The following is a 27,670-nucleotide window of genomic DNA, read 5'->3' as shown; positions in this document are numbered from 1 at the left end:
TAATCGCGAAAAATAGATATTGTCATTTAAAAATGTAAAAGCGTGAAATACTAACTCCAGGAGTAATAATCTTTCGATTTCGGCAGTAAAAAAATTATGAAACCACCCTATTGTTGAGTTTAATCCCTGGTGGTGGACTGCGCCTATTGCTTGAGTAACTCGACTCGCAGGTGGAAATAGGCGAGTTGCGAAACGGTTTGCGAAGGCTGAGTGGGATCAGCGCGAAAGAGAAATACGCGAGCGGAAGGAAGGAGTGCGCATGAAAGGTAACGTGAGTTCAGGCGTTTGTGCCGATCTAAGCCTTTTCCGATACGTGCTCAGCCTCGTGGATTTTCGCGCTCTCGAAAGTCACCTTTGTGATCACGACCGAGTTTCGAAGAAGGCATGTTCGCTTTGCAACGATTTTTTTTCTATTCACATGTTATTGTCTGGTATTTTTAGTTTGGCTCCCGAAGACCAGGAGTGATATATATTTCAGTGACTGTGGTGTGTCCCTCCATATGTAAATGTTTATTCCACAGTAGTAGCTTCTTTGCTGCACCGAGTTGGATCCTCAAATACTCGTTTGAAGCGTGTAGTTGGTACAATTGTTATGGGTTTGTAGCGGAAGCTCGTTCTCTTTCGTTTTTTTTATTCTTGATTTTTTCAGAATACCGTATTATTAATCCCACTGTATATTAGAATCTTGTTATTGTTTCGATTGGTCACATGCTTTATTGTCTTTTTGTATTTCCATTGAAGGTAATCCATGTGGAATGGCTTGTTTACTTGGAAGACAATGCCGCCGTTTTATCAATCAATTCAGTGGTACTCATTCCACATTCTCATTCTTTCATTAATTTTTAGTCTGTCCATTTTGATCCCTTCCTCCAATTTCCTTTCTTGCCTCTCACCTTTCCTTACGTCACAGTTTAAATGAAGTAAATATCCAGTGAACCGTAAATGAAATAGAGACCACCTTTTGATCTTTTGGAAGAAATACCCAGTTTCAATCGTAAAATAATAATATAAAGTTTTTTTTCCGTCTGCACTGTTGCAGAATTTATAATTTGCCTTTATAATAAGCCTTTATAATTTTCACTAGATACATTAGATGACGTAGCGCACTTCAGCCTGTCTACTGAGGGACGGTTTTATGATGTCCAAAGGCTAAATAACAATCGAAGGGAGGAAGTAGTAATTACACGGCTAAGGATAGGGCACTGCCCTTTGACTCATGCCTTTCTATTTACCGGAGAGAAGCAAGCTCCTCAGTGTGATGAGTGTAGGTGTCCCTTAAGTATCCGACATATCCTTACAGTGTGTGACGAATACCGTGGCGAGCGAATATGGTTCAATATATGGGGGGACCTTGAATCCCTTCTAGGAGACTACCGTAATAATTTGAATAATGTAGTATAATTTCTCAAGGAAATTGGTCTGTTTGGCAAAATGTAAAAGTTCCTACTTATTTTATGTAAATAAATTACGCATATACGACCCTTTCAATAAATGATTTGAACCAAATGGGTGAGCAGTGGTGTAGAATGACCTAGCCGTCGACGCACCCGAACACTCAATTCTACTACTTCTACTGCTAAAGGCTAAATTGTGAAAATTAGTTCAGGATAACGGTTAGTTTAACATTAGATTAGCTTAAGGGTTAGATTAACGTATAGGTTAGGTGATCTCAAGTATTCAAGCGGTTGTTGCTCATTGATCTCTGCGCCAAGGCATTTTGAATGCAACAATCTATCCTTTAAGCAATTGTGAGGCCTTGAGAGTGGCATCCCGAGTGTGGGGTTGTGGCGTGCTGAACGTCTTACATCGACATAAATGCCTTCCATTCACATTGACGTAGTTAGAGATGAGGTCTTTCCACGTATTAGCTGGATGCTAGCAGCGTTAAGTCCTCAACCAGGAAACGGTTGTGGCGGATCTTTTCTAGCTAGCCACTAATTCTAGCGAAATTAAATTGCTGCTGTCGTAGCGGATGCTTAGAAATGACGTTAATCAGCGTGTTTACTGATTTCTTGCGTGCATTTCAAGTGGTAAAAGTATGTCTGAGCGCAAATTTGGACTGGCTAAATTATACAACAGGAAGGATACGATGATGAAGGAAAATGTCTATGTAACATGGTGTAATAAATAGATTAGAGGGAAAAAATATTGTTTCATTTTTGCGGATTTTACTTGGGGTTATTAACTCTTATTGTTTCTTTTCTCTTCGGTTTTAATTTGGAATTTTAATGTTTCAGCCTTTATGAAAAGTCGGGTGTAGAAGTACTATGAAGTACTGTGAAATACTACGGTATAGAAGTATTTTATGAATACTTTTCCTTCGGCTTTAATTCGTGGATTACGATTATTATTAAGTTACTAAAGGCTGTGGAGATAAAACTCCTTTCTTGTTTAATCCAAAAATAAAGATGCTCCTACGGACTGCCATGAGAAGACCAATAAATTTGGCAATACTAGGGTATATTAGATAATTAGATGTAAAGTCAGGGGAAATGCCCACCCACCCTAGCTACGTGAGTTGCTGACGTTCGATTTTGTGGAGCTTCTTGCTCGACTTTCTGATTTCTAGACTATCAGCCACCACAGTATATACGGTGCTATCTCTCCTTTCTTTAACTTTATCCCGAGTTGCATTTCGTGATAAAGTTAGATAACCGCTTAAGCCTGCTGATAATACGTGAATGAGGAGATTAAGGGTTTAATTCCAATTTCATTTTTAAAGAAACATGGAGGAATCCCATCACGAATCATATGCTTTTTCCACATCAACTAGGATGAAAAATATTTGGACTACGTTTTCTCAGCGATTAGCTTCTTGTTGTTAACGACGATCGTTCTTGCTTCCATGGAAATCCTGGAAGAACTTGTGAAAGTACAGTGCAGGTTGTTTTTATTTATAGGTATTTCCTAGTTTCATTCGGAATCCCAAATGATTTATGTTATTTTGTCTTCAGGAACGTAGGGAAGTTATGGAATTGGATGTAAATGTTTACGGCTGCGGTAGCCCGCTGACAGCATGTTATTTTCATCCTAAGGCAAAGAATATCGATTCAGAAAGTTCGGAATATAGGAGGCGTCGGAAAATTTTGAGAGCGGTGGAGCCGTCAGGAATTCATTGTTTTGGGAGTAAATTGGTTTGATTGTTGGCTTGGCTAGATATTGTGTGATGTGGAAACAATAATTGAAAATATAATTCCAGTGATTGGTGTGGCATACTAGAGAAGGGTAACAGAATGTTTTCACCAGAAGGAGAGTGAATGTTTACTTTCCTGCAAGCGCTTTCTCAACCATTCTGACATCCGTGCCGCCTCCAGACCACTCCAAAAATCTTTAGAACATAACCCCCTGATGTTATTGTGCTCGAACCAAAATACTCCCAATTCTTGCCCAAAAAAACTTATTTTCCTTCCGTGTCATCCCCCTTTGGTAACTCCAACAACATTGCCTGCATTTCTTGTTTTGCCACTCAGTGCTGCTTCGTATGTCTCTCAGCATCCACGTGAATGGATACGGTTTCTCCTATAATAAACCATCGCTATGAGCCTACTTCCTTTCTCCATTCATGCTGCTTCCTACCATACCATACCAATTTTTTTAGTACTTCAAAGTTGGTACCGTTGACTTGTTCTCCCCTCATCTGCCTCTCTTCCTCTTAAATATTTAGAGCAGGCGTACGCGTGAGATTTTTTTCTGGCCACCAACACTTCGGGAATAAACAAAGCCCACCAGTCCTAACCTCTGCGTCTTCTCCCCTCTCCACATCATATCGCTCTCATCTCATTTTTTTCACCGCAGGCTATTCCTTTTTTATTTTTCAATCGCTTCGATTGTTTAAGCTGTTGGGAAGAGGAGTGACACGGACGTTATATTTTAGAACCGCACTATATATCGAGGTCCAACGGGAGCGATAAAAATAGAATTTTTGTTTTCTTATGGCTAGCTGTTGAAATGCCTTTTTCTCTCGAGCAGTAAAGGATCATAATAAGAAGTTAAGAATTAAGCTTCTGTCCAAACGACTCCACACCGACTCTTATTATTACAAGTATACTCTCCTTCAAGTTCACGGCTTGGTACCCTTAAAACCCTACACCGCCCGCCCATTGAGATGCCTTGTGGACGAATGGTATGCATGCATTATCGTCGTCAGGGCCGGTTCAAATGGGGGCCCAAGGGACCCGGGCTCTAGGCCACCCATCAAGCAGGAGCCTTTCGTATGCTTCGTATGTCTCTCAGCATCCACGTGAATGGATACGGTTTCTCCTATAATAAACCATCGCTATGAGCCTACTTCCTTTCTCCATTCATGCTGCTTCCTACCATACCATACCAATTTTTTTAGTACTTCAAAGTTGGTACCGTTGACTTGTTCTCCCCTCATCTGCCTCTCTTCCTCTTAAATATTTAGAGCAGGCGTACGCGTGAGATTTTTTTCTGGCAGTCAAATCTCACAAAATCGGAATAGCAGGAAAAAAAACATAATGTATATGAGGATTCGAATTAAAGCTGGGTGGTATTTGGTAAGCATATAGTCATCAACATAGACTTTAATAAATGGTTAGCGTTGCTAATAAAAACTCTTAATCCGTTGTCGTTGTTGATGAAGCTCTGAACGCAACCAGTGGCACGCCAAGCGGTGTCGTCGGAAACACAAGTTGCGCGCGCAGCTCTTTGTGTATTTAGGAAGACGAAGAGCTCAGGTGAAGTCTTCTCGGTTTTTCCACCGGGTGATTTCATTGTGGGCCGACGTCTTGCCCTGAAGACGATGGCAGAGGCAGCCATCGAAACGTCGGCCCACAATGAACTCACCCGGTGGAAAACCCGATAAGACTTCACCTGTATCATACGCCGGGAAAGAACAAGTACTTATAACTAAGTGCTCAGTTTGGTGTATTGCTTATAAATTTGCTGAAGATTGGTTTACTTGCATTCCCTGTTATTACGTTACAAATTGCAACACTTTGAAACAGTGGGCCTCCCACCAAAATAGGCCCCGGGGCACCCACATCCTAAATCCGGTCCTGTTCGTCGCAAGTATGATTCGGTTTAATGCAAAATATGCTCACCAGTAACGTATCGTTGAATATCCACATTCAGTGGCTATAATGTGAATTGATACGGTTTGATACTCATTGGCGAGTTATTCACTTAGCACACATTCATAAAGCAACTACCCCGAACGAAATTTCGACAGCTGCTATTATAAATATGTGCCTGCTTGACAGGGAAATCCGTCTGAAGTTTAGTGAATGGAGCGGCGAGAAAGAAAGTGTTTGGGGAAGTAAAGAGCTTTCACCACGGGACTGGAATAGGTGAACGGATGTTATATCACACGTGCCAAGGATTATAGGCTAATCTGTTTGTCGGAGAGTTACGTTCAAAAGTTCGCGATAATCCCAGGTGTCTTTTATGAAAGGGCGCGGGGTACATTGACTGTAGGAAAAAATGGAAAAAGGCAGAAATGGGTTCAGTGGGAAAATTATGAATGGAAAGAATGGGTTCGCAATGGTTGAAGGCTTTGTGGACGTCAGGAAGTAGTTGTAATAGAGGATTTTTGGTTGAAAAGAATTTCAATGTCATGAGAGTCAGGTTTTTCGTGGGAACCTGAGGTTATGAGAATTTTTTTGCTTTTTGAAAGAAAGGGTTAAGTTCCACGGTCGGTTCTTGGAATTCACTTTTGTATCCGTGTTATTTTAGTGGTTCTTTGATGTAGCTGAGAGGGGCTCTAAGCAGTTTCAGCTACATATATGCTTGTCAGTCTTTGTTTCATCAAGTTTTTTCGGTTGATAAAGAATTTTGCTGTTATATGCATGCTATTTAAGACAGCCCTAGCTGATGCCTCCTGTGCTCTATCCTTTGGCGTCAGAAATGTAGGAAGTTGTCTTTATTGAAATTTCGTGAGACGTTTTAACCTATCCATATCGAAAATGAAAATTGGATTTTGGAATTAGAATAACCAGATTTATTACGCACCACCCATGGATGTTCTGGGGGGCTAAGAATAACTTCTTTCATCTTTGTCATCTCCGTTGGTGTTGGTAGTCAGATTTAGGATATGCTATCGGCATAGTTTATGTTTAAATTTTGTATTTGATTTATGTTTAATTTAATGTTCATTTTTTTCCTCTCAGACATAATACGGTTTTCTCGATACTGATGTCGATCCTATTGTTGCGTTTATCACTGGAAAATTTGCTAAATGAAACATTGCTATATTTCCACAGGATTTATTCGAACATGACGCGTTTCGTTGTTACAACAGGTTGACGGTTGATATTGTAGGTTGTTGGAAAAAGGGCCTTTTTTTTAAATACCCCCACTTTCCGACACCCAACCCCCTTCCTTCCTTTAACCCCCTCTCCTTGTGCACTAGGCAGATTTAAGGAAGACCTTGGATGCTCACGATGCTCTTGGTACTGTTTTTGTAACGAAAAAATACAATGGAAATATTGCTAAGTCTCATTTAACTAATATTAAGAACTTCCACGACATCGTGCCGCACATCATACAATCACTTGATTGGTTTAGTAACATGTCATGTTAACTAGATGGCCTGAATTCTGGCCAAATTCGTTACGGGAAGGCTATCGTAAAATATATTTTTAATCAGGCAGCCCCGCAGCTATTTGTTTGCCGAAAAAGGCTTGAGAAAGCGGGAGAAAGTGAAGCTCTCTCTTACAGCCTATCAATGATCAAACCGCGGTCACTCGTGTGACGTCACTTTAAACATAAAGCATATGTTCTAACCAAATGGTGTGCTTTTCCAAGCTTTTATCGCCTGGAAATCTCCTTAGGGTTACATCCTTTCGTCTAAGAGGGAGCGTCGTTGGCTGTTGCCATAACGCTGTTTTCTCTGTTTACGTTTCCGTCTCGCGTCTTCGTGTGGAAGCTCTTCCGTTTAATGATTTCATCATGGAAGTTTTTGGCTCTTGTCCGTCACCTTTACCAGCTGAGCGCGCATCATGATAGCTGCCGACGGACTGCCTTCTGCGTTCATTTGAAAAACGGCTGGCCATTTTGCTACTTCCATGAATGAAAATGCCTTGCCTTTTTCATGTGGTATTTGTTGTCTTATACAAGGCTTTGGTGCTGTCATTAGGTATCGATTTTCCCTGAAAGTCATGTAGTACGTAACTGATAGTTTAAAAAAATGCTTAATGCTTCTGATGAACTTTCACCCGAAACTTTGGAGCATTATTTACTCTTGTGGAATGAGACTTCGGCCAAGTTTTAACTGGTAATTAATTTAATGCATTGTGAAGAAATTGAGTTATTCTATCTTTAAAATAGTTTTATGCCGCAGAACTCACAAATACGAAACTATCTCAAGCAAATATTATATTCGTGTAGCATACCGTACATTGAACTACTAATCTTAAGGTTTTCTCTTGATGCGCATTGACGCAGTTCATTCTTCACAAGTGTCTGTTTCCATGCAACCATCGCTCCTGACATTTAGAGATGCGATTGAAGCACAGGTGTCGCTCCGCGGTGGAGGAAAGTGTTCAGATTGCTGGTCGTGGAGAGGTGTGGCCTGAGAAAGTGATCGTCTTAGGTTCACTAAGGATGAGGATCCAACTCCGCGCCATGTTTTCAACATTTCTTGTTGTAATATGCACATTATAAGTGTGAAATTTTGCTCCTGTGTAGCATGCTATGATACTAAGATGGGTAATTTTAAAGTGATGAATGAATTTGAACGAATGAATGAATGAATTTATTACTCCAACTGAAATGTACACTTCTTTTAACAGCAAAAAATAATAAAGGGGAGCTTTAGGTAGCTTCAATGGTTAAACTAACAAAACCAGCATGGAAACTACCATCTTAAATATTAAATTCAAGGTAGGCCAGAAAACAAAAAGAAAGTATATATAATTTTTGAAACATTATGATTATGAAACATATATGTGACAATAACTTACAATAAACAAGAACAAAGTATAATGTATGGACAGAACAAAATAAATTTCTTGAGTTGTATTATTAAGAATTTTGGAAGCATACTTATCTCTATAGATGTGATGAAGACTTTGGAGTTCCATTAGGGCTGATATCGACTATGGTATTCGTTAATTTGTACGCAATGAGCGCGCTTAGATCTTGTCAACCTTTAGTTATCGACTTATGCACGCAGCCGTCAAACTTTCAAGTCCCGTAATGTTGAATTTAACTTTTTGAATAATTCAATGCTGAAAAACGATTCGCGTAGGCTTTATTTTAAGATTATATGCAGTAAGAGGAAGTGATAGCATGGACACTCCAAAGCTGAAGGTCCGAAAATTTCTCTGCCTTAGTATTTTCAGTCGTACGAAGGCTCATCTCGTAATGATGTTGAAATTCTGGAGGCGGCCGCGAGTGTAGAAGTTCTCCAAGGTTGGTGGCGGAAGGTAAAGATCATTTATTTTTGATGAGTTTGGATTTCAAAACTTCGCAGGTAGTTGTGAGCTCAGCCTTCCAGCTTCATGTGAGCAAAAATCAACGCGTCAGTTGCCTGTCGAGGCTTCAAACGTGAGCTTTTCGCTTGGAATTGTGAGCTTGTATCGGCGCCTGCGGCGTAGGAGAAAGTGGTTCGATTGCTTTTGTGCTGGCCGGAGAGTTTTTATGTGGAAAATTGGGAAAAAAAAGTTTCGTTCGCAAGTTCCTTCACCTGTCGGTATACGTTGCCGTGCGTTCAGAGCCCCAATCCGCGAAAAATAGAATGTGTCCCCGAGCCACAAGTTAGCGGTTTGGTGGAATCAGGTTCGATGTAGTTTTCTTTCTTTTTCTGAGATATTCCTACCCGTTTTTCTCTCCACATATATATTTTTATAAAGGAGGAATCGTTTCCAGGAAAGACGACGTCATTTGTTGGTGTATCGGTTAGATTCTTTCCAGTCTGCCCATGAAATGACATTGATATATCATTTTATGTGTCTGTGGAGTACGATAGTTCAGCAGTAGCATTTCAAATACCTAAGGGCAGAATTCTCTCCTCCCGTTATTTAATTTTTAAATTTCGATCGCGCCATTGAAACGATAATCATCTGTGCAGACAATAACGTGCAACTCAATTAAGGTTGAAGGTCCTGTATTTTGGGGAAAATATTACAACCTCATGAATGCTCCTTTCAAGGTTTCCTCGTGACCCTGGAGTTTTAGGGACTGTTTCTGAATTAACTTTCTTCCCCGTGGGTAGTCGTGCATATTCTAATTACTGATTAGAAATTCCGTCTTTCATAGTACGCTTTTGCTGTAATTCTTTAAATTTATGTCCGGCGATTTCCATTGTATCTTGATTGGATCGACTAATTATTTAAGTTAGAGAACTTATTCCTCGGTAATTAGTCATAATTTTTAAGTAACTATCTAGGTTTCGACTATTTTGTTAATGACATGAATTACAACTTGGGTCGTTTAAAAATGAATTTTGCTTGGACTCGATAATTTGAAAATTACTTCGTTTATACTAACTCCAAAGGAAGAAATTTTCTTTAAAGAATCTGTTTGATTCAATGAGGATAGCATCCCCAGTCGCTCAATCGTCAGTCAGGTATGTTACGAGTTACACCATCAGTGTAATCATTCTTAAGTAAAAGTCATTGTAGAGGTAGGCGAAAACTACTACATGTCTAAGCACCGTTGTCAACTGAGCTGAAAATAAGATATGCATCTCACAGAATATCCTCGGTTATATAATAAGAACTTAACGTTTAATCTTGGTTTTTCACCTCTCAATCCTTGGAACTAAATTTTTAATCGTCGATGGCTACTTAGCGCCGTAGTGATCATCGGCGTGGACACTGTCGCGCGCCGCACGCCACTAAAAATGCACCCGGATGCCGCCGCCATCAATTTTTTATGTACCGGCGCCTATGTCTTATCCATGCCAAATTTCTTCCGCTAATTTGGTTTATTTACAGGGTAGAATGTTAGGTAAGCGAGAGAGAGAAAGGAAGGGTGTAGTATTTTTAGATGGAATGAAAGGTAATAGGCCTTATTGTGAATTGATGAGGGAAGCACTTGAAGGGAACGTACCTTAAACATAAGAATACTTTTAAAATAATACACCTATTCGCGTAACTACGGAGGAAACAACTTGTTAGTGCATTCACTTCATTTAAATAATTTTGTTTGTCGGTGTCTTTGACGTAGCGCCGAGCCTCGGCTGTTGTATCACCAAAATCTCGCTGCGGTCACTCTTTTGCAACCGCAGTATCAGGTGTGCGGTCTTCCATGGATATCAAGTTATTCGGTGACCAGAGGCGGCACGGTGAAAGAAACAGGTCCCCCGTTCCCCTCACGAAGTTACGGGAGCTTCACTTGCATTGGCGCCTCACGTCCTGTCCGATCAGAGTACGGGGGGGGGAGGGAGGGGGTTATAGACCGTAGTTTTGGTTTTGGTCTCAGGAGAAGATGCGGCTACGGATGTAATGGCCATATCAATAGAGCGTCCCGTTTGGAGGATGCTTCAAAGCGCGACAGTCGGTCCGAAGATGGCGCGGCCCCGCTCGCCTTGAGCCTAACGGAAAAAGAGAAAGTGCAATCGCTCTAGTGGTACGGAGCTCTCTCGTTGGCGGGTCCTCGGCCCACATTTGCGTCGAGCGGATTTCCATCCATCCGTGACCTCCGACAGAGATTCTAGCCGAGGCGAGTGCGTCCAGCCGAGTGTCGAATCAATCCCGTCGCAGGGAAAGTGCCCTTAGCAGCGGTCGTCTCCAGTCCATCAGGTGTCAATTGCCGACGAGACGGTCATCTATTGCTACCGTCATCAAAGGCAGTGTATGTGGTTGGATATCATGATGAGCTTAGTAAAAATACAGCAATCTTTTTTGACGTTACTTTGTAAAGTGGCTAATCTTCGTAGTGAAACACAATTGTAAACACAACGCTTCGGCAGCTCAGTGCCAGAAATTTAGATAGTTCCCACCCGGACTTGTAGATATTAAAGTGTGGAGTTAACAATTGTGTTTAATTATGGAAAAACACAGCTGTAATGGACAACAAAATTTAGTTATCAATCCGTTGATGTTCACTATTTTATTTATTTTTAGTCCATCAGGTGTCAATTGCCACCAAGCCGGTCATCTATTGCTACCGTCATCGAAGGAATGAGTGGGCAGTGTATGTGGTGGGATATCATGATTAGCTTAACAAATATGCAGCAATAAGATGATGTCCTTGGCGTTACTTGTTGAAGTTGTTAATCGTCATAATGAAAGAAAATTGTTGACACCACAATTAATTTAATATTACAGTGCCAGAATATGGCATTGAGCTACCTGGAATGGTAAATGTTAAATTAAAGGTGGAGTTAATTATTGTGTTTCATTATGAAAAAATACAGCTTAAATATGCATTAAAATGCAGTTGTTTATCCAGTGATGTTTACTGTTGTATTTAGCTTTAGTCTATCAAGTGTCCATTTCCGTTGAGTTGATCGTCTATTACTATCGCCAGCAAAGAAATGATCGGACAAAATGTGTGGTAGGCTTTGTTAATGAAGTTGACACAAACACAGCCTTAACACTCACTCACGCAGTGAATCAAACCGATGATTTGTTGAGGTTGGCGAGGATAGAGCACTCCTCAGATTTAGCCACGGGCGTGTAAATCTCACTAATTGAGCGCAGATCCTTTCCCTGGACCACCTCGCGATTCTAGGACTTTTTAAATGAATGCGAGACCCTCTGCTAAGTAGCCAACGCTCTATCTACATGGGCATCACTTGCCCCGCAGTTGTAGTAAATAACACAATTTAATGATCATTAACAGTGATGTTCCCAGATGTATCACTACTAGGTCCTTAAGTCTTTTAAGTGTCAATCGTCGTGGATATCTGCTCATTCCGTCAGCGAACGAATGAGTGCGACTATACATGTTGCAGTATGATATTATGTCATACTGAATTGTGTGCCAGTACAGCTATGATGATGATAGTAGCTTAAACAAAATGTAATCGTTAAAATCTAACTTAACTAATTTATTTTATTCCATTCCATTAGGTGTCGATTATCGTCGTGTTGCCTATCTTATACTACCCTCAACGAAGGAGTTGACTCAAAAATACTTTGCGTCGTAGAGCGTGATGAAATATGTACTTCTGTAATGATAATAATACTCAATATGTAGAAGTTAAACGCAGTTGTGTTCACTAATTCATTTCACTCTTGTCCTTCAGGTTTTAATAACCGTCGAGTTGGCTACATATTGCTACCGGTTTTCGAGAAGGAATTAATTCAGCTATGCCTAACGAATTGTGTAAGAGTATTATCTTGATGAAATATACAAATAATATAATTTTATTCAACGGCTGCTTGAATACCAAGCGTTAAAATGGAATGGCCTTGCTATCTGGTTTTGCCCGATGAAAAGCGAATCTTCATTCGCTTAGTAATGCTAGCCTTTTAAAGAGTTTTCTGCTTTATTTTTCATCAATATACCCTTCGCTGTGCTCTAGATTGTGATAAAATCCAATGAAAGCATGCCCACGGAAATGTAGTTATCCACTAAGCATGAAATGCTCCTTATCCCACAACGAGGTACGGGACAGAATTCTTCCAGCGAGAGAAAAAGACGAACTCGTACACGAGGCCAGGCCATGCAAGGACAGCATCCACCCGAAACCGTATACCGAAAAATAGAAGAAAAAATTCCAGCAAGGACAACAATTTGCTGAATGCAGATCGCAACCGTTGCCATCCGGTAGTTTGGGGGATGAATTCAATCGCAAATCCAACGTAGCAGCAATTACAAATCAAAGTGGGTATCGCCGAATTTTTTATATTATCAAAACCATCGGAAAAATTATCAGAGAAGGAAGGATAAGAAGGAAAATTTGATGAACTGTTGAACATCTGCAGGATTCAAGTCACTCATGTAGAAGCTTTGAATCCGTAAGCGTAATTTTTGAAGCCATAGTTTAGGCTTGCGGATGTAACTCCTCTCCCTTCAGATGAAATAATTACCCGTATCGGAGATTTTTTCTCAATTTTTTTGCTTTCGATCAGCTTGATTTCCCTTCCTTACGAAAATTCAACGAAGACGGGGAAGTCTCGAACAAAATCGAAGCAAGAAAAAGAAAACCTCTAAAAAGATCATAATTTTAAGTTTCACTCACCATTTCCCTTCAAAATGGACCAGTCGAAACTTTCACAATATCGGGACAATTTTTTTGTAGTTATTCATGTCAATGTGTGGCTATTGGTAAATATATTATATTTTCGCACAAAATGATGTATGACATGTCTCTCGGTATCTAACAGAGTCTAGTTTTCGCCTATACTTTTGTCTTTTAAACGAATAGTTTTTGGAGAGAAAATTATCTCTAACATGCTCGGATTTTTGCTTTTTTCCGCCTCATTTAGTTTGCAGAAATTTTTCGAAAATGCATTTCCTTTCTTAGTGTAGTAGTTATAGCATCATATCAAAAATAATATCTTTATTAATTAATGCATTGCATCATGAAAATGTAGACTAATTTGCTAATCATTTCCAAAAATCTACACAGCCTTCACCATTACTTGCCTTACACCCCCTCCTACTCCGAAAGTGAGAACTATGGACATGCCTTTACAAGTGACCAGACATATATTATTTGGACCTGATAGTGTCGTCGTAGCTAAAGCGTGTTTTAAATGTCTGATTACTTTGCTTAAAACTGCAATGTTACCAGTAATTTATTCACGCAATAGTCTTTAATTTCATTTGTTTACCGTATTTATGTCCAGGCTGACGGCAAACTTTAGTGCTCTTGTTAGACTTCGACGTTAAAAACATAATCAGTGCTTTAGCAAAATAATTTGTGTGAGTCTTTCCTAGGTATTTGACCTCCTGTACCCCTTCCGTTTAGTTCAATAATAGCACTGCTCGCAGGTTAAATTTATAATATCCTGTTTTCAATGCGAAAAAAAAGAAAATAAAAAATGTGAAAATATGCCGACCCTATATGGCAATGGAAATCGTTGAATGATATGATTATTTACTAAATTAAAAAAAACATGTATCATATAAAGTAATAAATAATGGTATCGAAGCTAGAAAAATAATGATTTACCTATTTATTGTATTTTTCGTATTTATTTCATTTGTTAAATATGTTTAACATCAAATTTCTTATTTTATGCAAATATTACATTACACCTACAACGCAAGCGTATGCGCAAAAATTTAAATGTTCATTGTCAATCAGTCTGTTGGGGTGAGTTTGTTGACTCACCGGTATATCGCGCCATCTGATACGAGAAGTATGTGATTCCATCTGAAAGACCGTCGGGTTGCGGATAATAATCAAAAGATTCCCTTGGGGAGGAACATAGACTCGGCCATCTATTGTTGAGTGCGTTGGAAAGACTACATCAACCTCGTCCATCGGATGGCCCATAAACTGCTAACCGATCGACGCGTTTATTTAATAGCTTGGTAGTTATTGTGAACTCAGGTTTCTCTTTCAACCTTCCTACAATACCAAATAAAAATCTGCGCAAGTTTGTGTGATAGCTCTGTATATGCGTGCTATAATTTGATTAACAATGATGGAAGAGGGAAGATATGAATAATTTCGTATGCAAATCGCAAGGAGCTGTGCGAAACCGAGTATTTTTTCGGTATTATCTTCGGCGGTCAGCTGATTCTGTTTTTCCCCATCATATTTAGTGATTTTGCCCAGTGATGGCTTCCTTTAAGAAATACTTTCAGGATAAATAGGAAAAAATGTTCCATGGACATGAAAAAACTGATGAATTCCACTTAAGTGTTTATCAGCTAACTTTCGGGGAATTCAGCTATGTTTATTCTCTACCATCATGGCTGCTTCTTTACCTCCGTACTTTTGATATTATGTTAGCAAATTTGATACGCCTCGAGTTTTTTTTATCAGGCTAACATTTACTCAAACGTCTTCGTTTGTATGGTAGTAGCTGCTGCTCCGTTGGGGAGTTATATCGATAGCATTTTTTTGAAATCTTGTGTATTTCGAACGAGATTTAGGCTTGCATTTGGTCTTCTGCTTCCCCGGCTATTGGATCTCGACGTCATTTGAATCAATACGGGGCGTGGTCATGAGGATGATTTAAATTTATTTTCCCTTAAAAAAGATAGAGAACGGTCCCTATCCTATGTTTGCGTGGCAGTGATATAGGCTTTTAATTAAGCGCCCTGTGAGGACCAGTTGCCTCTAAGCATGTTTACTTATCCAGTATTTAAATGACGACACATCCAATTATTCTATGGCTGTTAAAAGAATGTCTCTTACCTCACTGTGACAGCCTTGAAGTAATCATTATTAATATTGGCGAAAATAATGTTGATTTGCAGAGCATATCTCGGACGTGGCCTTAGGGAAGGAGGTGCTTAACTAATTTTCTCCTCTAGAAACGGATGTTGCCGATTATGAATCTCATTCTGAATCTGTTGGTTAAGGTGATATAGTTACTTAAAATAGGTGTTATTGAGTAAAATGCTAAGTATCTTGAATTTAAGGCATAGTTTGTTACGATGTACTTTGGTTAAAAACGTACGTTGCTATTCACTCGTAGGATATTCGCAGGGGGTGAGTTTTGCAATTATGTCGCGTTATTGATCCATATGCTTCTTCAATATCACGTAAATGTATGTGGTTGGACTTTCAAGTTGGTATTCAGTATTTACTCTGCATCAAACGTTTTTGCAACAGCGAAGTCAAGTACATTTCTAAACTAGACACACCTACTTATTGTTAGTGCTAATCATCGCGTTATTTCTCATGATTATAATATTTGAGACTTTGTTAATAGATCCTCCTGTAAACTGAATAGCTGGAGTGCTTGACAAAGATTCTTCTTGAAACATTTTTGATATCCTTTTAACGTTTAACGACCAATGAATTTTCACTTTTCCTTTTTTGTTCTGTTTTTTTGCCTTTTGTCGTCTTCAGTTTATAAATATGATATATGATAGAGAATTGATCTTCCTTTTCTAATTTTATTGATTTTATGTGTTGAAATGCTAGTGCACTTAGAGTTTTGGATCGTTTAATAAAACTTAATGATTATTCTATGATGGAAAATAAAAGAATTGACTTTGTAAGGGTCACTAATATTTAAAAAGATAGCACGACCCGGGTTTTATATCATAGTTACATCGCAAGATGCATCTATCATGTATACATCTCATTTAGTATCAAGTCGGATGAGACGGTTAGGAAATCTAACTGCTGGGAAGGAGTGGGGTGAGTTCGGAGTTAAGGGATGGAGGAGAAGGGGAGGCCTAGGGTTTGGGTTGAGGGATTTCCCGACTTGATATAAAATGAGATGCAAGCATGATAGATGCACCTGAAGATGTAACCATGTTTTAATTCACGGGTCGTGCTTTTTTATAAAAGTAATTGTAAACCTTACTAAGTTTATTCTTTTATTTCCCATAGTGGGAAGGTCTCACACAATTAAGCCTGAAGATGTCGATTATGATTATTCTGTATATTGAGCTCCATGGTTGTCGACCCATGCTGCGTACCTAAATCCACCACATTTTGATATTGTCTCCAGCGTCTCTCAGAATCCATCTGCCACACGCCAATGGATCGCTAGACAAGAGAGTCACATGCTGGAAACATTGAAGTCGCTTTCCTCGTCTTTTTGCCTCTCCTTTCGCTGCTTGGTCGTTAATCGTCTCTTTTTTTTACAGTCTACGGATCTCTCCCCCTTCTTCGTTTTCTTGCCGCCTCTCGGAAAAAAGTACACATGTGACTGGTGGTGTTTTTTTCATGCCTCGGCGCTGAATGGCTCCTTTGTGGTTGACGGTTTTGTCCGCATTTAATAAGGGCATGTCGGAAGCGTTTTCGAATTCCCAAGACCAAAGATGCGGAGATTTCTCACGGCTTTCCCTCATTTCGGCTGGATGAAAAGTGGCAGCTCACGTCCAAAATCGAACGGTATCCATGCGGCAAACAATGGGGTCATTCACTCTGTCCGAAAAATCGCTATTTTTGTCGCGAATTCGGAAGATGGGTTGGAAATATGGATTTCGGGGGAAAACACTTCTCTCTTCTTCACACACAATTACTCCTGTAGACCACTCTGCAAAATTTACTGCCCCCTCCAAAAGTACCTGGCATCATCAGGAGTCTGGCAGGCAGTACTTCTAAAATGAAGAAATTGTACCCCCAAGATACTGAGGTTATATCAAAGCTTCACCAGGATTCGAGCCTTAAGACATTGCCCACAGTGCCTCGGCGATTGGAATACCACTGTAAAATGTCATATGTTCGCGACAATAATGTTATGTCAGTATGAATACGGAGTTACGTCTTATGAGAATGCATTACTCCCACTCGACGTTGATGTTTTCGCGACGAATTGTTCATTCAGAACGTACGATATCCTCTTTAAATTATTGGGCATATCACCCTTTCAGCTTGCTTGTATCTCAACTTGGAAAATTGTATCACATTATTCTCTCTAAAATGAAAAGTTCAAAATGATTTTGAAATTTTAATTTTCAATTGAAGTCTTAAACTAGAATTTTTTCGCGAAAACATACCAAGTAAGACCCGCAGAGAGGTAATATTTCGCCCTCTTGATATGACTAGTGGGAGTATGTTTCTTCTGACAAGAACTTGTTTTTAGCTGGGCGAATACGACTATGAAAGTGGTGTAATATTTGAAGCCTATTTTCAATAATCCGTATTCTTATATCTTCCAGGTCCGGATATTCTAGGCTCGCAGTAGGCGTTGATTTTGTTAGTAAAACCTCATTGCTTTGCTTAATCGTGAAATGATTTTAACGGGCTAACATTCCGGATCCAAATAATATAAAACACACTTCCGACCACTGACTGACTGATTCATAAAATTTTTTGGGGTGAATTAGACGAGATACAACAAAAAGTCTTGGAATCGACCCCCTCTAAAATCGTCTGGAACCTTAGAAAACTCAAGATTTTCAGCAATTTTCCTATCTATTGCAATGATACCAGCTGCCTCTCTGCCTCTGCTTTTTGGAGTAAAAAAATCAATTTTTTAAATGTCATTTTTCGAATCTAAACCGCGTGATAAACGAGCACAAGAGAGTTGGCCCAAGATTTAAAGCTACTTAAGTATATTCCCCTTTAAAAATATTTATAATTGCCTTTCGTTTGTCTACTCGTTCGAAATATGACATGTTTGTCTCAATTTATCCTTCAAACGAAATTTTGTCTTTCAATCCGCTGGCTTACCGCTGAAATGATGTTTTGTTTCCGTCAGCAGCACTCGGCGAGTGCTTTTTCTCCAGCCCATCTCATCAGCAAGTAGAGCACATCTCGGAGTCGATTTTTTTCCTTCTGAACGTTGACCCTTTATGTTTTGCTCTGCCATCGATCTCCCCTCTCCTATTTATTTTTCCCCTGCATCCCCCTCCCCTGATCCCTAACGGAACCCCCTCTCTGTCTCCCTCTACTCTCTCCTTTCTCTTCTGCATCTCCCCTCCCATGTATACCAACTCCCTCCTATCCGCCGCTAACTTTCCCTTCCCCGCTCCCCGCACATAAGCCAGACGCGCATTTGGGCATTGTCATCTTCCGGTGCTGGGGTAGACGCAGTGGCATGGACGTGTTTCATCAGTCCGCTCGGGATTATAAAATGCGTCTCCCCCTTTCTCGCATATTTAGTTGGTGAAGCGATTCCAGAGAGGTTACGACGGTCCTGGGGCCACAATAGGGTAGTTTCCTTCATCGAAGAATACGAAAGGCATTGATTGCGATTCGTTACCCACCATTAGTGTATTCATAATATACAAATCATTTGGTTATAGAAATCCCAGTTTAACGAATGTTAATGGTCAATTTTTAACCTCATTTGAAAAAGGTTAGATTGGCACTCATGTGATGCCACTCCACGTGACGATGGTACTCCACTACCTGTCATAAGCCTGCATCGTAGCGGCGCTCATAGCCTCGCACCAAGGTGGCCTCGCACGGCGGCAGCCGGAACCAGAATGACATCACACGGCCTTTTCATAGCATTCATACTTAGCCGTCGCGTTTCCGCGTACTTGAAAATTTTCACTTTTTATTTTCATTATTTTCATTTATAAATCTAAACCGTGGAATACAGTCCTCCCGGAGTAATAATCTTTCGATTTAGGCAATAAAAAATAGGAAACTACCCTATGGTTTGACTGAAAATTCCTCGTATTAAATACAAACAACGCTGCTGTAGGTATTCAAAATCTGGTGGAAATTTTGATGCCCAAAACTTCAAATTTATTGCGGAAATTGGATAATGTTCGTGAAGTAAACACTTGCGTAGGAATTTTGTTATACCGGCACTTCTCTTGTTGCATCCTATGGAAATATGAATGGTATTCATAGTAAACAACGTATGAACCAACTCGCTGCTATAAGTCGTAAAAATTTTCCATTTCAACATTAGTCGGATCATTCAGATCCCGATGACAGCTTGTTTCCGCTGCTGGCCGTTATTAATTGACGTATATTGTATCACATCGATGTGAATGGTTTGATGCAGCTATGAATCCTAATCTTCCATCAGCCAGCCTTATCATATTTACGTACTTCTACTCTTTTACTTCCGTTGTCTCCTTATTTGTATATATAGTGATAAACTGTGAATTTTCACCATTCAGGGTTCAAATTTTGTGAACCTTGACTAAAATACATGAATGCGAGGCGTATAAACAGTCCCGGATCTATTTTCACTCTGGTTCAATACACTCCGAAAGTGGATGATGCATCAGTGTTTGCATCTAACATAAGTATCACGGGTGAAATAACCTTTCGGTCATTTAACAGTACTTCTCCTTGTTGAAGGCTTCAAGCTGATATAAATACCGGCATCACTACTTTAGTTCAAATTTAATGTGTCTTTTTTCCTGATAATTTTCGCGTCCGCAGCTCTGTTGCCCTTCTAGCATGTCATATTAGAGTCATCTGGAGTATTCCCCCTCCGGTATTAATTACTCCGGAGCTTTAATTTTTTTCCAATCATATCGACCGGCCGGTGGGCTGCATTGCGTAATGCGCATGTTCCTTGGAACACCAACTCCCCAGTCCTTACATTGATTTATTTTGAAAAATATGTTTTAAAGTAGGACGACTGGAATGTATCGTCAGTAGAGGAAGATCATACGCTGGAAGCATCTTGGAAACATGATCCAGTCCAGATTACGGAGGCACCATATAGTGGCCTAATGACCGTTTTTTTCGGAAATACCCACGCACTTCCCAGTGGTAAACCTTTGCTGACTCACCTTCGAGGTAACACAAATTGCGGAAACTCCTCGCAAGAAGAGATTTTTCAACTATTTATTTTTTATCTACTCACTGTTTAAATTTACTTATCATGACACGTATTGAATGCAGTGAAAGCGCTAGGTTGAGTCAAGATCAGGGCAAATATACCGTGTAAGGATAACAAGGTCTGAAGATTTTACGCTGGCAAAATAATTTTCCAGGTGAAGGTACATGATTTTCGTACGTTGTCTTAAAACTGGCTCTCTCGAGTTGTGGCGTTTAACCCAATCAATAATCTCCTTCTTTTATGATTAAAATTATACGTAACTAGGGCCAAGTTATCCTTCACGGTGGTCTGAGGAGATGGTAGCGGAGGGTGTCACATTTTAGTAGCGGAAGTTCCACTTACTTCATCGGCGCCACATTGTGTGGAAATTATACTGGTATCGAACATTTTTTTACCGTTTTTCATACTATCCTACAATTTTATAAACATAGTGGCACCAACTTCATCATTGGAGAGCGCTAGTTAAATGATTTCATTCGCAGCTAGGCGCTATCTTCGTCTGAAAGACCATACTTCTGAAAGACATACTGAAAGACCGCTAGTGCCTGCATTTTAGGGGAAAAAATTATGTTTAATAACGATTTAGGATTAAATTACGAAAGTTTTTGTTAGTAGGGTATGATATTGATTCTCCTACAGGTTTTGTAATCGAATCGATATTTACCAGGGCATTGGCCGAGGCTTATATTTGCCACTCTCCAAATACATGTATAGCGTTCATTTTTAAGAAAGGCGCGGTTTTATTCAATAAGAGACTGTGTTACTTTTAATTCGTGTTACATTTGACTTGTGAATGATTTAATGCGAGGATTAATGAGCTAATGGCTATTTATTCTATGATATTTCGTGCAGAATTCATAGGGTGCATTACTCGTCTGTTTATTTTAAGTTTCCGGAACCGCCTGGTCCATTAGCATTTTAGGTTCTTGGTCATTTAGTGGCGTTGAGTGTGGGAGGCTGGGTGGAGGGAAAGGGAGAGTTAAATGTCTTGACTTTCAGATTCTGGGTGAGAGGGCAGGGATTTTTGAAAGGTGGAAAGTACGGTTTGCCGTGGACAGGTCGACCTTCTGGGAGCAAGGGGATCGGCTCTGCTGAGTGAGCTTGAGATCGCGACTGGCATGGTGATAAAAGGGAAGCGTGGCGTTGGAGTATTGATTGGAGGGTCCTAGGTTCAAATCCCAGGTTGGAATCTTCGGGCAACCCCAATCAAAAATCCTCGCAGCCTAGGGGGTTACCTTTTCTTTGTGAGTGATCAGTGGCGTCGACTCCATGGGGCCTGAGGGGGCTCGGGCCCCCTCAAAAATTCGTTATGGGTTTGAGGAAAAAATGTGTCAGGCTTGTCGATTTTCCCCGGAGTGTACAGATGTCGAGATTCGAGTTATCAGGATTCTAATGTTGATCATATGACACATCTAAAATACTTCAAATTCACTACTTATTAAATTTCCCAAGGCAAGATCCCCGGTTTGGGCCCCCAAATATTTTTTGTGAGTCGGCGTCCCTGAGAGTGATGGAAATGTCGGAGAAAATAACAGCAGTCGCTTCTCAGACAATTCTTAAGGCTGTTTTACGCGGGGCACGGAATTGCGCCGGTTAGAGCTGCATTAATTTCTAAAAAGGGCGTGGAATTGCGCGAATGTATGAACGAAATTAGAATAGGGGCTATTTTGCCATCTCACGTCCACGCATTCTCGCATGTGTTCTAGCAATTCACCGCTTTACACGACGCAATTTTGACTGCGCCTTCGTTCGTACACGCGTCAGATTGTGCAAGTACGTGCCCCGTGTAAAACGGCCTTGAGTATGCACGATTTGCGATAATCTTCGGAATAAGCAGTCTTACTTATTCTTTAAAATCATCTCGAGGTTTTGCAAGACATCTTTTTCCTTTCAGTTGCTTAGGAAAATATCTTAAAGGAAGAATATACCTATGGCTATAAGTCTTTTCATCGCAGCGAATTGCGAATAACAGCAACTGCCTCATAGCAAAGCATCATAGACTAAAGACTCTTGCACATTTTCGCAAAAAATACCACAGTTTTTACTTAGCACGTTGCTATCGAAGCTGATTGTTCACTCCTACGATACTGTATCCATTTAAACATTCATCATCATCATCATCACTGGTGAACAATCCTAAGATTGATTTAACGCAGCTCTCCATTTAATTCTACTGTAAGCTAATCTTTGCACTCCGACATAATTCTTCTCTTTCACATCTTTCTTTACCTGTTCCATATAATTTGTTCGAGGCCTTTCTTTTCCGTTCTTCCCATCCACTTGTCCCTCGACGATTGTCTTAATCGGGCCATCGGGTCTCAAGATGTGGCCTATAAGTTTTTCCGCCTTCTTGTTGAGTTTAAAAAAAATATTACAGCCATAATTTTCGTTGGTGTTTCTCACATTCTCTGTAGGAAATCTCTTTTCGAATTATCGCGTTTTAAATTCTTACTCGCGGTGTTTATCTATTTCTTTTCCTGAATATTTTCAAATCGGTTGTGGATTCTGAAGAGGGTGGAGGACGAATCATCGCAAGGTGGACAACTTTCTTAAGTGATGACATTTAATTATGACCTTGGTTTTACTTGTTAGAGTATCTTTAAGCGAAATCTGAATCTTAAATAAATTCTTCCTTGCGATACTTCCCCTACTTACGAATATCGATCAGGTGATCTGCTATACTCACATAGTTGCCACCCTTTATGTTAATTCAATCGCTTAGAAAGAGAGAAATAAGTGTGCTTACTTGTGTTATTTATGGAAGTTGTGCTACTGATTGACTTTAAAATATCAGTCGTGCAAAATTTTCATTTGTCTTCAAATTCGTCAGGCCGAATTGATGTTTAGGTAACTATATCCTCTTTCTCTACCTTAGCCTTATCACGTGAGTTAGATTTGATTTGAAATTTATTTCGTACGGGATATCAGTGGATCCAGGCTCAAATTTGATCATTCCACCCGAATTCAGATCACTTCAGCTTTACTTCTTCTTTCTCACCTTTCAAGGAGGAGAAATGATTAGGAAGGAGAACCGAACTCCAACATACTTTGGTAGATCAGATCATATAAATAAAATAAGAGAGACGGTAGAATAGATTTATTCAAGTTGTCAATTTTTCCACGATCAGTAACAGACTATAACGGCAGCGTTATAACTCACTAGTAGGTTAGTTGACTTGTATTGTAGCCTTCTAACTTATGTATTCCTAAATGCATGTTTATAAATTTTATTACTATTTCTAACAGCATTTTTTGTGTGCTCTAGCCGTATTGGCAGATTGCCGTCATGAGTAGTTGGCAAGTTTTGCCTTTGCATGGATGTGGGAGTATAATTCGTTAGTATGCGTAACATTTTTGTCTTCGTGTGGTGTGCATGTAGAAATCCTCCTGCATGCTGGTGATTGATCACCCCCTGCCAAACACCCTGGAGGTGGCTCGCAGTGTATAATGTGGATATAGATGATACGAGTTAAACTGCTTGACACCATTGTTTGGCATTTAATGTAGGTCGAGTCTTTCTGCATTGACTGAATATGTTGTATTGATCCGGCAATAGCGGATGAGGGTTAATGGAAGTCGCTTTTGAAATCGCAGCCATCAGCAAGTACAATATGCGACCCGTATGCGAGTTCGCTCGTTCGCGGGAGTGTCCGAGGGGAAAGGAGGGGGCGGAGAGGTAATAGCCCCCCTTATATAAACTATGGTGAAACCTATAGAGCGCTCCCAACGGGTGGAGACTTGTGATGCCTAACTTCCTTGTGCTATCTGCGGCCGTATTATCGCAGTATGTGGGTGAACACAGGCGAACATGGCCATCTGCCACGTCTTCCATCAAGTGGTTTGTAAAGCAGCCTGTGCGTTTATCCTGAAAAATCTGTCGTTACTGTATGGGGAGTGAACTAATCATTCGAAGAATTTGAAATGACTCTAGTAAAATAATTAATTACAGCAGTAATCGCTGCCTTAATAATTCGCCCAATGTGTTCAGTATCTTTAGCGATATTGAAATGACTTCAGCTATTTTTCCTTAGTTTTATCATTGACATACGGCTGTACCTATTGATTGCTTTGGATGTGCTCTAGGGGTATGGATTCTGTCTTCACTCCTTGTCTTAATCCAGAGTAGGATTGCCTTGATAAATCCGTCATCTAAGCCAAGTTGTATTGCTATCATAGTTATTTCTCCCTGCCAAACTCACTGGCGGTGGCTCGCAGGGTATTATGTAGATGTAATTGTAATGATTAACCGCTAAGAATACTTCTTGTAAACGGCGTATGAAAATAGATTACACTATGCCACGGGCGTAAATAGTTATTATAACATTTCACGACGCTTTCTTTGGATGTGAAATTGCAGCGATTACTTAGTATTATACCGTGCACATCTGAATAATTAATCGTTCAGTCAGGGTAGTTTCCACTGCCTTGAACATCACATGGTGAGAGTTAGTCTTTCTGGAAGTCTGACTGCTCTCATGTCTATGTCTATATTATATACTCTTGAGGGTTTCTTAGTGGCATTAAATGAAGAGAATTCAAAATGTGGCATTTTGAATCTTTCTGCTTTCAATTATTTTATTTTTAAGCGTGACGATGCCGTGAAAATAATAAGGAGAATTTTGTGAAACCATGTAATTTAGCTTCATAGAAAGTAAGTAGCAGTTACCACTTAGTCATTTGCCTTCATCAGTACTTCCGACTAGTAATGATTTTCAGTTGACGAGTTGACGTGAAAATGAAGCATTATCAACCGCCTAAGCTCATTGTAACTTTTGCATTTTTTCTAATTGATTACCACTGCTACAGCTATCTTATTAGACAGGCTATTCATTTCAACTTTACATTGTTACTCCATATCCTAATTATAATTAATATCTTATTAGGGTGGCCGCTCTTCAATAAAACCTGAAAAGTCAGGATAAGTCATGGATTTAATTGCTTCTGAGAAGACATTGAATGCCTGAGAACATTGAAAGAAATTGGAAAATCATGTTTGCTGTTATATTCATCAAATGATTTTTCCTCGTACTCTTGATCTTCGAAACTTTATTATTCTATTCTCAATATCTCATTCAGGTAGTGGTCCATAACTGTAGGAATTCATTTTTTATTCTGAATTTACTAAACTTTTTTATGTTTATTATTTTTTACGCTAAATCACATTTCACCTCCTGTAAAAATGGATATTTTTCAAAATACATACTGTAAAAAAAGTCTGGAAAAATGTGAAAATAGTCAGAATAATCTAGAAAATTCGGGGGTATCGGGTTAATATTTGAGTGGCCACCCTGTTTATATTCTACCCGTACATTATGTCAAAATCGTACCTCTAATTACTTAGTTCTTGAAAATTTCTTTGTCCCTATATTTTCTAGTTTTTTTTTGCGGGAACTAGGGCACGTGTTACTGAGTGTACTAGCTAATGTACTGGAAAAAATCTCAGAAATTGAGCCGCGACCTCGGGTCTGGTATTCAAAGGTATTATGATAATAAGTGATTAGAGACCACGTGCGTTTACTAGTGGAACTGTTTTTTTTTGCGCTCCAGCCTCACGTTATGAAGCAAGAGGCAGATGATGGCACCCGAGTGCTTATCCTGAAGGGATGGATTTCCGTGACGAAAGCGTGGTGGTGCTTGGCACTAGTTAAACGGGTGTGACGTGCGCAATAGGCTAACAAATACGAGTTTCAACCGCTGCGAAAAATTCTTGTATCTTAGTGAAGCCCGGAGGTCGATGATAATCAAAGCTCTCAATGGTGGTTAGATGCAATGCCTGGGATTTATTTGCTTTATTTCCTTTAAATCTTGATAAATGCTTTGGAAAATCGTTTGGATTAAGCAACGAACATATTCAGCAAGGCTTAGGAATAGATCATGCAGCGAAGAAATAAGCACGAATTTGCGGTATTTAAAACTGCCGTTTGGTCGTAAAGCATTTGCCTGTAAATGTAATTATCGTTGACGTTACCTTAGAAATTCATAATGAGTAAAGAAAAAAGCATGCTTTCGTACTGTGTGGCATAATTTTGATTGTTTCTTGTATTAACTAAAGATGACACCTTTTTGTTGAAACTACTCGTACTGCTGCGAAAATTGGGCTAGAGCTTACTAATTTTCTTAATTCGCTACTTTTGTTGATGGTGGACAATATTGGATGCAACTTGAACGCTGTAATATGTATAGGAATCCGTATGAAGTGTAGCGAGATATTCTTTACTTGATTCGCGGTACCGAAGTTAAATTTTAAACGTAGTTACTTAAATTTTGGGACTAAAAATAGACGTCTTACTGATACTTCTACATGTCATTCTTGGTCTAAGTATATAATACTGACTAACGTTTCCTTATATTTCATGCTTTTTTTTATAAAATAATCGCTTTCTTTTACTTACTTGGTTTTGATATAATTTTGTTTAGGTGAAAATAATATTGGGAGTCTAGGAACCTTAAATTAACTGTATTTACACTACGCTGTGCACATCCTGTGATCAAGGTAGAACGTTCACTTTCGAACGAGAAATAGCATAACATTTGGAAAGAGGTTTCTCCCAAGCTTGATATACCTGCTGGTGAAAGTGAACACTGGCCGCCAGCGTTGGCTTATTTTTATTTTTCTCGCTCCGCGGAAACTTGCGAGGGACAGAAATGCGTGTAAAGTTTTTCACCGCCACACGTGCACCTTCCATCCGAGCCACGCATTTATTGTGAACTTTGCGTGTTTCCGCGTAAGTTTTGCGAAATTTCCCGCGCTGCATTGAATTCATGATTTCAAACGAACTAACCCATTTTCAGACTATAATCACTATATTTTATTAGATTAATAATTTTTTTAATGATGATGACAGGGTGACTTTATTAAGGTGTGTATTAAGACACAACTGTCCCCTCTGCTCCCTAACCCCTTGTATGTTATTAATCTATTTGTGGTTAAAAGAAAAATTATCGTCAGCGAGGTCATATTGTAATTTCGACTTTTACAGTAAGTGTTTGATCAATTCCACGGGCATCTTTGAAGTGGTTACTCCCGAGTTACTGGGTGAAGTTTTGACTACTGTTTGTGGATTGGACCAATCTCTTTATTTTCCTGCGATCAAGACCGAAAAATGGGCAACGCGAGGACCAAAACGAAATGCAGTCTTACTGATGCTTTTAAATGCCATTTTTGCCAATTTTGTTTTAGATTTATGGTAGAGTAAGAACCTTAAAGTAACGGTATTCACACTATCCTGTGAGCATCCTGTGGTCAAGGTAGAACGTTCACTTTCGAGTGATGGGTGGTATAACATTTGGAAAGAGGTTTCTCCCAAGCTTGATATGCCGGCAGAAATATTATAAATGCTCAACGAAAAATTCCACTGCATATGCGGAAGGGTAGTCCTCGCCTGCCCTACTGAAGGTCGCGGTTTAGAGTCCCGCCT

General features: G+C 39.6%; 1 protein-coding gene across 6 annotated transcripts in view; it reads left to right on the top strand.

Annotated features, from left to right (window-relative positions):
• Window positions 1–27,670, top strand: part of LOC124171921 (IQ motif and SEC7 domain-containing protein 2) — a 251,094-nt gene that overhangs the window by 115,885 nt on the left and 107,539 nt on the right. The window lies entirely within an intron of this gene.

The sequence above is a fragment of the Ischnura elegans genome, chromosome X, assembly GCF_921293095.1.
Source record: "Ischnura elegans chromosome X, ioIscEleg1.1, whole genome shotgun sequence".
Taxonomy (NCBI): Eukaryota; Metazoa; Arthropoda; class Insecta; order Odonata; family Coenagrionidae; genus Ischnura; species Ischnura elegans.
Note: the sequence above shows the minus strand (reverse complement) of the source record. Positions and strands in the feature narration are given on the sequence as shown.